The sequence below is a fragment of the Apium graveolens genome, chromosome 3 (genome assembly GCF_009905375.1).
Source record: "Apium graveolens cultivar Ventura chromosome 3, ASM990537v1, whole genome shotgun sequence".
NCBI classification, from domain to species: Eukaryota; Viridiplantae; Streptophyta; class Magnoliopsida; order Apiales; family Apiaceae; genus Apium; species Apium graveolens.
In genome coordinates this window covers 176,713,548-176,724,581 of record NC_133649.1, presented here as the reverse complement: position 1 = coordinate 176,724,581, position 11,034 = coordinate 176,713,548, and the positions used below count along the sequence as shown (strand labels likewise).

The window sequence follows — 11,034 nt, the reverse complement described above, 5'->3', positions numbered from 1 at the left end:
GTTCGTTCAAGTTGTAAAGATAGTAGCCCCTTTAACGCGGCTTACTCGTAAGACTGAGAAGTTCGAATGGACAGAGAAATGCGAGAACAGCTTTCAAGAACTGAAGCAGAGGTTGGTGATGGCCCCTGTGCTGGCATTGCCGGATGGAAAAAGGAGATTTTGTGATTTGTAAGTGACGCTTCGCATAAGGAATTAGGGTGCTTCTTAGCACAGCAAGATAATCGCGTCTGCGTCAAGACAATTAAGGTAATATGAAATTTGATATCACCGCCCATGAGCTTAGGCTCGTGGCAATAGTTTTACCCTAAAGATTGAGGCACTACTTGTATGGAGAGAAGTGTGAGATTCATAAACCATAGGAGCTCTAGTACATTCTTACGTAGAAAGAGCTCAACATACGCCAGAGGAGGCGGTTAGAGCTAATCAAGAATTATGATTGGGAGATTCTTTATCATTCGGGGAAAGCCAATGTGGTGGCTGATGCCCTTAGTAAAAAGGAGAGACTCAAGATGATAATGTCTTTGGAGAGTTTATAAGAGATTTTGAGAAAATGGAAATAGTAGTGAAGGTAACCGGAGCCGGTACCGAAAAGCTGTTTGAGATTGCAATAGAGACCGAATTATTGGAAAAGAGCATACGGTGCCAGAGAAAGGTGATGAATGAAGGCAGAGAGCCAACAAATAAATATGAGATTAATACCGAGAAAGATGATAAGGGAATAATGAGGTATTCCTATAGAATTTGGGTTCCGAAAGTTCGAGAGCGTAAGGATGAGAACTTAGATGAGAGCCATAGTTTGAGGAATAAGATTTAGAGCAAACCCTGAACGTGATAGTCAGGGAGGTCGCCATCAAGATAGAAGGAACCCATGACATAATGGAGTGGAAAATGAGGATTTTAAATTAAAAGATGACCCCAATTATGGGGAGTAGGATGAAACATTTCATACTAAGGAAACAGAAAGTCGAGTAAGGAAAGGAGACCCGAGACGGTACTCCTATACGGCAATTCATGGACCTGTCTAGACAGAACTTAGACTATTATCCCCAACCACCACCTTGAGGAAACAATATGATAGGAAATTCTTTCAGGACCTGTAAGTCTCTAAGCTCTCAGAGTTCCAAGGAACAGGTTGACCCAGTCGAGGCAAGAGCCTGGCTAAAGGAAATAGAGGAATCATTTGAGATTCTGAATGACTGACGAATCACAAAAGACTGTTTTTGTCACTTACCCTCCTAAGAGAGAGACCACCCACTGGTGAAAGGCCAAGGAAGGCACGGAGCAAGAGATTATAATAAACTGATTTAAGTTCAGTCAATTGTTTTCAGGAAAGTACTTCCCAAGGTTATGGAGATAGTGTAAAAGCTTTAGAGCCAGAACAAAGGCAGACGAGTATGATGAATTATGAATCTAAGCTGTAAAAGTTGTTAAGATTCGTTCTGAAGACGCGAATCCAGAATGACGGGATATTTGAAATCAATGCTTATGTTGTGTTGGTTCATGAAATAATGATAAGAGAAAGGAAAATAAAAAGAAACTGAAGTGGAAAGGAATATAAAGGCAATAGAGTTTGAGGAAACCCTAAAGACTCATAGCAATAGAAATAGAAAAGTATGTAATCGTCAGGATGATGATCCACCATGAGTTAAAATTGATGGTTGAAGGCATAAGAGATACATATATTGTACCCCCTTTAAGTTGGGAGGATTCGAGGAAACCTTGAGATAGTTCGAAGGATAAATATTGAGACACGGATAGACTGAGGAGACAAGAAAGTAAGAAATCAGGAAAAATTGGATGAAGGAAGTGACCTTCAATAATGTGAAATGTAAGACCGGTGGCTCGATACCCAGAAAGGGAGACGCCAGGTATGGGAGGTATCCCAACATTGAGGTGACTGTTGAGATAAACAACAAAAGTAAATAAGGAATTATTAAGAAGAAGTTCACGTTGAACATGACCAATATCTTCCAGAACATCCATGTTATCATTACCAAATCAGGAAAGAAAAGCGGATGACCATTGTTATCTTTTGGAGGCCATATGGATTGACCTCAATTTGAATAAGGATGCTATTATGAAGTTAGGTATAGACTATCGAGGTGGGAATGATGAATAAGATAATCTATCAAGGATATATGACTTGATTTATCCATGGAAGGACACAGGTACCTTTTAAAGGTGGAATTAAGGATAGAACATTGGTAACGTAAAATGAATCGTAGGGGACTGCATAAAGGTTGGCATGTCACCCTTAATAGGGACAGTATGAGTTTTGACAGTATGATTGGGAAAGGGTTAAGGTAACAACAACCTTTAAGAATCAGTGGAGAAATTTTTCAGAAGAATATAGACAATGGTTCTAGTATTAGTAAATGGTATTGTGATATGCCCTGTATCTAGGGAATACAGGAGGAACGATTGAAGGATAACCTTAGAGGTTTTACAAGGAGAAAGGTAATATTCAAAATTCTCAAGAATAGAAATGTTGATAAAGGAAATATGACGTAATTATAATGTTGCCAAGTGAGGCACGTGTTAAACCACGAGAAAGTATGGATCGAACCAGTAATGGTCGAAATTGTTCAGGGCAATTAGGACTTAAGATAAAAGATGTTCTAATTATGATTGAGCGTCAGTCATGACAGTGATTAACCTCTAAAGACTGAGACCATCTTCACATAAGCTGTGATTGAAATAAGGTAGAAAATGTATTTGGAGGTGGTTAAAATGACATTGACTGTAAGGAAATTTTACTATCAGGAAAGGCTAAAGAGGTGGCCGACACTTTAAAGGTAAGAGGATAATTATAGGCGCTTGTGCCAAAAGAATACAGTGATGATGGTTAAAACTGCGAAGGTTGTATTATGGTTTGGAAGATTGACATTCCTCCTGATGACTGTGCAATACCCAACCGTAATAGTAGTTGGTAAAGGTTTAATTCGTGTAATCGCCATGAACGGGCTATCTATCTTAGAAGGTCCTATCTTGAGATAAGCCAGGACCATGTTTCAAAAAGGACTAGACGAACCTTTGAGTAAGTCTTCTATTTAAGGCATATGATTTAGAATGGTATTAACCTGCTATCGTTGCTTTGATTGAAACTCTTCTGCAATTTTATCTGCTTCATGTCATGTATGTATGTTAGGATCAGGAGTGTTCTTCATGAATCATGAATGGTGATTATGTTACCTCCTTAGAAGGATTTGATACGACATGTATGGACTCCGTATGGTTAGATATTAAGATTTTATGGAAAGGTGAATGACGACAGTAGGTCAGTGGTGGACCATAGTAATGCAGTAATGATTCCACGAGTAATGAGTTGATTACCACCGTGAGAGTTGTATTGGAATGGGTGTTGAGATTGAGTACCACTAATCGGGTCATGGTAGTGTATAAGTTATCATTGATAGAACATTGATAGACTAATTAAGTAGAGTATCTACCTATTGAATATTTATTCTTTCTTATCAATAGAGAGTCATATTATTATACGAGGAAGGTTACGGTGCAAGCATAGAATTCTAGTAACGATGATGTCTAGAATGAGATCCCAGATTCGATTTTCGATATCGAGGGAGTTTCAAAGGTGATTGTGTATAAGCTCGAGGAAGAGCATGGGTCCATAGAATGATGGACGGAATAGAAATATTTAGGCATGGGAAATACGATGCTATAATACTTGATGCTGATATAAATACATATATGTTTTGTTCTCCTATGACAAACCTCTATAGTTCAGAGGTAGGTTCCAAGCCAGATATTTTGTGGCAGTATATTTTTCATATATACAATTCTCTTCAATTCGTTCTTTTCTCTTCTTTTCATTTCATGTAAGCTGAGAAGAACAACCCTTCCAGAAAGGGGAGGTATTGCCGAATGACTATCTATCTGTGTGATAGAAGCCTAGTAGGATACCATCTATTGTTTAAATTGCTTGTCAAGTACTAAAGGCTGGCCACCTTCTGTACTAACTAAGCGATATAACAAGTGTTCATGATCATAGTGATCTCTCAACAAATTCATTTACTTCTATATGATTGATCAAACTTTGGGAAATAGAAACAGCTGAAAAAGGAGTAATAAAGTTGTGGTAGTATTCGGAATGGAAATACATTCGTGATACTAAGGTTGACGTGGTTATTAAAAGGTTATAGAACGCTAACGAGCAAAAGTATAACCAGTATAATATTAGGAACGGAAGGTAGTAGCGATTACGAACTGGAAAAGAATGGGTATTGAGACGCCAAAGCTATAGTGCTAGAAGTTGTGATAAAATTCCATGCGATAGACTTGAAAGAATTTGGAATGATCACTTAACACGGATTGAGTTTTCTTACGATAATAGATCACATGTCAGTATTGAGATATCGCCTTATGAGATCCTTGAGGGAAGACTATGTCGATCTCCCTTATGTTAGGATGAAGTTGTAGAGCGCAAGATGTTCGGACCCGCAGTAGTCCAAAGGATCAAGGATATAATAGATTTTAATCAGAGGACGGCTGGTAGTAGCCCAAGATGGGAACATGAAGTATGTTGATTTGACACGAAAGGACAAGGAATAGGAAGTGGGGGACCTAGTATTGTTATAGGTATTCCCTTGGAAAGGAAGGATGAGGTTCGGAAAGAAACGGAAGCTAAGTCCACGAATTGTTGGACCCTTGGATATATTAAGACATATTGGGAAGATAGCATATGAGCTAGCCCTACCCTCGAATATATAGCAAGTTCATAATGTGTTCCACGTATCAATGTTAAGAAAATGTAATTCGGATGCCAGATAAATAGGGGCATATGAGCGCATAGGCATGCGACCAGACATAACCTATAGGGAGCAACCAGAAAGGGTTATAGATCGAAAAGGGACAAGTGCTTAGGAGAAGGGTTATCAAACTAGTCAGAGTTTGGTGGTAGAACCACAATGTGGGAAAATTTACTCGAGAGTTAGAAAGTGCAATGCTAAGAGAGTATCCCTATTTATTTTCTATTTGATTCCGGGACGGAATCCTTTTAAGGAGGGGAGACTGTAATAACCCCAATTTTTGGAAATTTTTGAAACCCTTATGAATAGTGTTTTTGCTGAATGAGAAAACTTTTCATGCCACACTATGTAGGGGTTCTGTTATGGATATTCTGAGATTTTATTAGTACTCTATATGGTATATAAGTGTATGTAAAGATCGTCAGAATCCAATTCCGAACACTTTGATTTTTCCCGAAAAATCTACCAGATACAGAAAGAATTGAGTATAGATTTACAAGTGACTTTGGTTTAATTCCAACTTACTTGTTGTTTATAGGTTACCAGACTCGTCCCGAGCCATTCGTAACCCCCAGTCGCTCAGGCAAGTTTTCTACCCGATATACTGTTGTTGTGATGTAAATATATGTATATGCATTATCTTGTGATAGTGCATGATTGTTATTAGCAAATTTTGCGATATATTGGAGTATGCTGATATGGTATATATGCATGTCTGTTTCGTAATCTGGTTATCTATCTGTTGATTTCAATGCTTATAGTTGCATAATACCTATGCTAGAAATAAGCAAGTAGTTGCGTATACCCTTAGTATAGGGGATAAAAGGTGAACATATTTCTAAACCGGGAGTCGATGTTCCCGAGTATATTATATATATATATATATTTATATATATGGATATAGTTTTTAAAACTATGGATCGAATAAGGTTTATTCGATACCTTTATTTTACTTAATTGAATATTAATTTGCGTATTCATTCGAGGGCTTATGACTCAGTTTATTTATTATTTGAATATTATTTGAATATTCATTCGAGGGCTTATGACTCAGTTTATATTATTATTGAATATTACTTGGATATTCATTTGAGGATGTATGACTCCTTTATTTTATGAATATTATTTATAGTATTCATTCGAGGTATTATGACTCCGCTTATTACTTAATAATATTCTTTATTGTATTAAAGAATAAGGTGTCGATAATCAAACTTACTTTTGATTATTCAAATAAAGATATTACTTTCGTATAAGTATATCTTTGATTATTTGCTATTCATTTCAAGTATAAGTTTTAATACTTCTACTTCAATTATTTTATAAAGATTATTCTTTATGGGAATATTATTTAAATAATAATATTCAGACATTTTCTAAATATTCTGGGGACTGATTTACTTCATTAAATCAGCTTCACTCCAAACATTCTTAAAAATGTTTTGCGAGTCTTCAAAATGATTTTTTTAAAAGTTAGAGCGGATCCCAAAACTCATTTTTTTAAGATCCTCCTTTCGAAGGGGATTTAAATACTCGCTCAAAACCTGAGGGATCCGGCTCTGTGGTGTGTTTTATATTCGCAACCAGGTTGCTGTTTTGATAAATGAATTGATTACTTACCCAACACTCGGGAAGTAAAATTCTTGGAACAAGTTAATCCATTAACAGGCATCGCCTGGGAAATATCGGTGAGTTCTCCTTTCCAAATAGATACAACTTCTTGGTGGAGCCGTATCAACAAGTTTCTACTTGGGGAAAGTGGGGACAAGCTTTACGTTTCAGAGTCATGGATTTCATCTGAACTAGGAGTGGCGTAAGTGGTCGAGTAGCGCCGGCCCAGCCTTATTATATTGGCCCAAATGGCCTGGAAGTTCCGCTAAGGCGGTCCATTCCTTAGGAGTTCAGTGTTCGGTTGACAAGTAAATCCGACAGGTTCTCCTCTACATGTAGAAAATGGTGGGGTTGCACTACTACGACTGATCATCGTAAGTGGTCTTCCTGGCGCAGCAAACTCCCGTAATGAGTTCATCATCCAATTGGATATTTCTGCAACACTACCCAGAGCACTTCGATAGAAAGGCTACGGTTGGGCGATTGTTGAGTGTTGGCAGGGTCAAGTTTTCAAAATGATGTTTGCATCAAATGAAGTATCTCGTAACTTCATTTTATTTTGATGATATTTTAAAGATTTAATCTATTCAAATCTGGTCTTGTAGTCTCATCTATGTGATGAACTTTGGAAACTAATTATAACTTGAATGGTGGTAGTTCAAGTAGTATTTGGAAAAGATATAAGTATATTGGAGTATCTTGTAACTTCATCTTTTAAACTTATATCTAGTAAATGATTATCTTATGCATGACAAAGATTTTCAGAAAAACGTTGAGACAAGGTTAGATATATGAGATCACCTTGCAACGATATTTTTTTTATACAGTTATACACTGGGACTTTGTGTATATTTTGCATGGAAGAGGACTTCCAATATTTTGAAAAGTATATATGTATATATATATACTGAATATTTTGCGACTTCATCGCATTAAGATATCAACTTGGTTCATTTCTTTTGACCAAGACTTTCATGAGTACTATGAGAAGGCTCATACATTGTTAATCATTATACATATTATTTTGGTGGGCTTGCTGCTCACCCTTGCTTTCTTCTTTCATCACACAACATCAGATAACAAGATGAACCGGACCAAGCTCCCGATTCGCAAGAGGTTAGGAGACGTTCCGCAGTTTTCTAGAAGCACTGATGCCGCCATAGCTGAGGTAGGAACTACCAATAGGCTAGGCTTTCAACTTTTGATGTACCAGATTTATGTATATTTATGAATTGTAATAATGGCAAAGAAATGTAAATTTATTCAGAAAACCTTTTAAGGTGTATTGTCATATAATTGTGGAATAAAACGACTTATGATTATTTTTGGATGTTCATCTCTGAGACTATAACGTGTGGTGTGTGTGTTTATTGTGGGGTCACAGTACAGAGTAGTTGAGTAATTATTAAGATTGGGTGTTATTAAGGGAAATGGAACTCGTGACAACCCAGATCCCCGACCCCGGATTTGGGGGTGTTACAAAGCATATCTTATTCTAACGCTTAAGTAGACTCTTCTACTCAAGGATTCCTCCAAAGTATATTCATTATAGGAATAGACTCATTCATAAGGTCTCGCTTTAGGATCTGGAATCTAGATTGATTCATACACAATGTCTTGATTCGAATCGAGAATATGTTTCTTTGACACAAAGACGTTAAACACATGATGGGTATGCTGTAGCTGTGGTAACAGCACTAGCTCATAGGCAACTTTACCTGTTTTTCTCAATATCTTAAATGATCTGATATTCCTAGGGCGTAGCTTACTTTTATGCCTAAATCTCACTATTCCTTTCCAAAGTGAAACTTTCAGCAATGTTAATATTCTAACTTTTATCTCTATATCCTCCCGGCACGAATCTGTATTCGCCCTTTGTATATCATGATTTGATTTTAACATTTCCCAAATCAATATTCCGTATTCATAATCTAGTAAACTAATTCGAGACCTAACAATTCCCTTATATTTGCAATCAGTTTAGACTAGAAATGAACTTCATATAGTGGCTTCTTATCACCTCCATGTACTGAACTTCAACTACCATATTTTCCAATTCTTTTACTAACTCCTTAGTGATCTTAACCACATTCAATCATTTTTTTCTGCACCAGGAATATGCTACTACACTAGCTTTTCTTAGGTGGTTGTTAGTGGAATAATCAAAATCTTTTGTTAATCTCAACCAAAATTCATACTTGAAAACTTAACGTACAGTTGCTTCCCTTCTAATCTTCATAGGGAAATCCTTGGTCGTTCTACATGAAATTTCTTAATTTTAAATAGCTGAGGATGTTATCAATAAATACAATTACACTTATACGAGTATTCCTTATACACTATGTTCAATAAATCTTTAAACGCAACTGGGGAATTTACTAATCCAAACAGTATCACTAGAACTCGCGATGTCCATATCTTACTCTAAACACAGTCTTTAGTATGACCTCAGGCTTACCTTGAGCTGACGGTAGCCTGATCTTAGGTCAACCTTTAAGAACCAACACGTTTCTTTAATTAGGTCACCCATCCTAGTACTATTCTCGCCCGAGTACGCTTAACTTCGGAGTTCTGATGGGATCCAGTGCAATAGTGCTGGTATGATCGCACCATTATCCAATAATTCTTGTAGTTACTTAGCTAATTACTTGCTTCCTACTGGGGCCATACAATATGAAGCCTTTGACACCGGTTCGGCTCTGAAGAGTAACCAATGAGAAATTCTATCTCATGCTCTGAGGTAATCCTGGTAAGTCATCTGGTAAGACCTTTGGGACTTCACTTACTATCTGAATTTCTTCCAACTTAGGTGCTTTCTTCTTGATATCCCCTACATGCACTAGTTATGCCTTACATTCTTTCTTATGTCCTTGGATACTCATCCTAATATTAGCTTTCGTAAACATTACAATTTTCTTCTTCTGGAAATTAATCATTGCCCAATGATAAACACCTAGTCCACTCTTAAAATTATATGAATCTCCTTTAATTAAAAAAATAATAAGTTAGTCGTAAAAATTTTCTAAGATTTCTATAGGGTATTTAGGTCAAGACTGATTTACGGGTACTTTATCTCGATCAGCCATTTTTATAATTAAGGGTTCATTTAAATATTCCAACATTAACTCCATTCTTTCCCCATATAATTAACTTAGACACTCTATTGCCGCTCAATACTTTAACAGGTATGAATTTAAGAAAGGATGTACTTGATTTCGCATCAGGGACTTAAGCAGTTGACCTTTTAATCATATTATAAGTCTTTGCCTTGGGTGTACTGGATGTAAGACCTTTTGATGCACTACCTCTCATGCTATCTCGGGAAACACTTCTACAGTTCTTGGCAATATGCCCTACCTTGCCATAATTATAACATGTGATTCCTGGATTTTCCACTTTACACTCCGATGCATAGTGTCCTTTTCGTCCACACCTGAAACATTCAGTATTTGCTTCACACATTCCACCGCGCCTTTTACCATATTGCTTACAGTCCGATATTGGTGACCTGACCGACTTAACTTAGTTAGAATGGATTGAGATTTTACTGGGCCTGTTTGAAGAAAACTTTGTCCTCTAAATTCTTTATTCTTATTCCTTCCAACCTTTTTCTGAGACTTCTGGCTAGAACCTTCTTGACCTGATATTTCTTCCACATCATCTATCTTTCGCTTCCTATCATCTTTTTCTCTAGCGGCTAACTTCTGATCAATCTCAATTACTAGGGCGGCCTGAACTACAGAAGGATATGTCTTGAGTTGCAATGCCACAACTCCACTCCGAATTTCAGGCTTCAACCCCTATTGAAACATCCTTGCCTTCTAGGCTTCAGAGTGTACATAGTCTGGTACGAACCTAGCTAATTCTGTAAACTTAGCCTCATACTCAGCTACACTTCTGTCGCCTTGCTTCAATTCTAGGAACTCAATCTCCATTTGATTTCGCACACAGTCAGGGAAATACTTTTCCAAAAATAATTCGGTAAACCTAGCCCATGGGACAGGACCTTCTCCTTCTAAGGCTCTGGTTGACTCCCACCAGTAATTCGCTTAATTCTTTAGGAAATAGCTTGCATAATCAGTCTTAAGATTGTAACTCACTTGGACGAGGTTGAAAGCTTTCTCCATCTCTTTTAACCATGCTCCAACAGCTATTGGATCAGGCTCACCCTTAAATTCAGGAGGTTTAACATTCTGGAAGGATTTGAAATTAACAATTTGATTCACTCCTTGTTGTTGCTGCTGCAACAGTAGTTGTTGCTGCTGAACCTGTTGGATTAGCTATTGTTGTTGTTGTTGTTGCTGCTGACGCAAAAAATCCAGAATTTCATTTATAGATAGACCCACAGCAAAACTACTACTATTCTCTCTAGACTGGGTAGATTTCTTGGGTGGCATCTTCCTGAAATATAGAGATGAGTTTATTTAAAACATAACAAGAATGTTTGACAGAAGATATCACTGTTTAAATGGTGCACCTGTATCAGGAAAATGCTGCCCAATTAAAATACCCATGTCTTTAATATCAGGGTCCATTTATAAAAGAGATCTAGATTAATAGCATTGGCAACAATAGCAACAATGACAGTAGCAGAATCAACAACGATACAGGAAAACTGAAATATAAAGAAACTAAACACCATATCATGGTTCCTCAA

At 37.0% G+C, this 11,034-nt stretch overlaps 1 pseudogene; it reads right to left on the bottom strand.

The window, feature by feature from the left end:
• Nucleotides 1–8,869: 8,869 nt before the first annotated feature.
• Nucleotides 8,870–8,989, bottom strand: LOC141715260 (5S ribosomal RNA; annotated as a pseudogene).
• Between the last annotated feature and the right edge of the window lie 2,045 nt (nucleotides 8,990–11,034).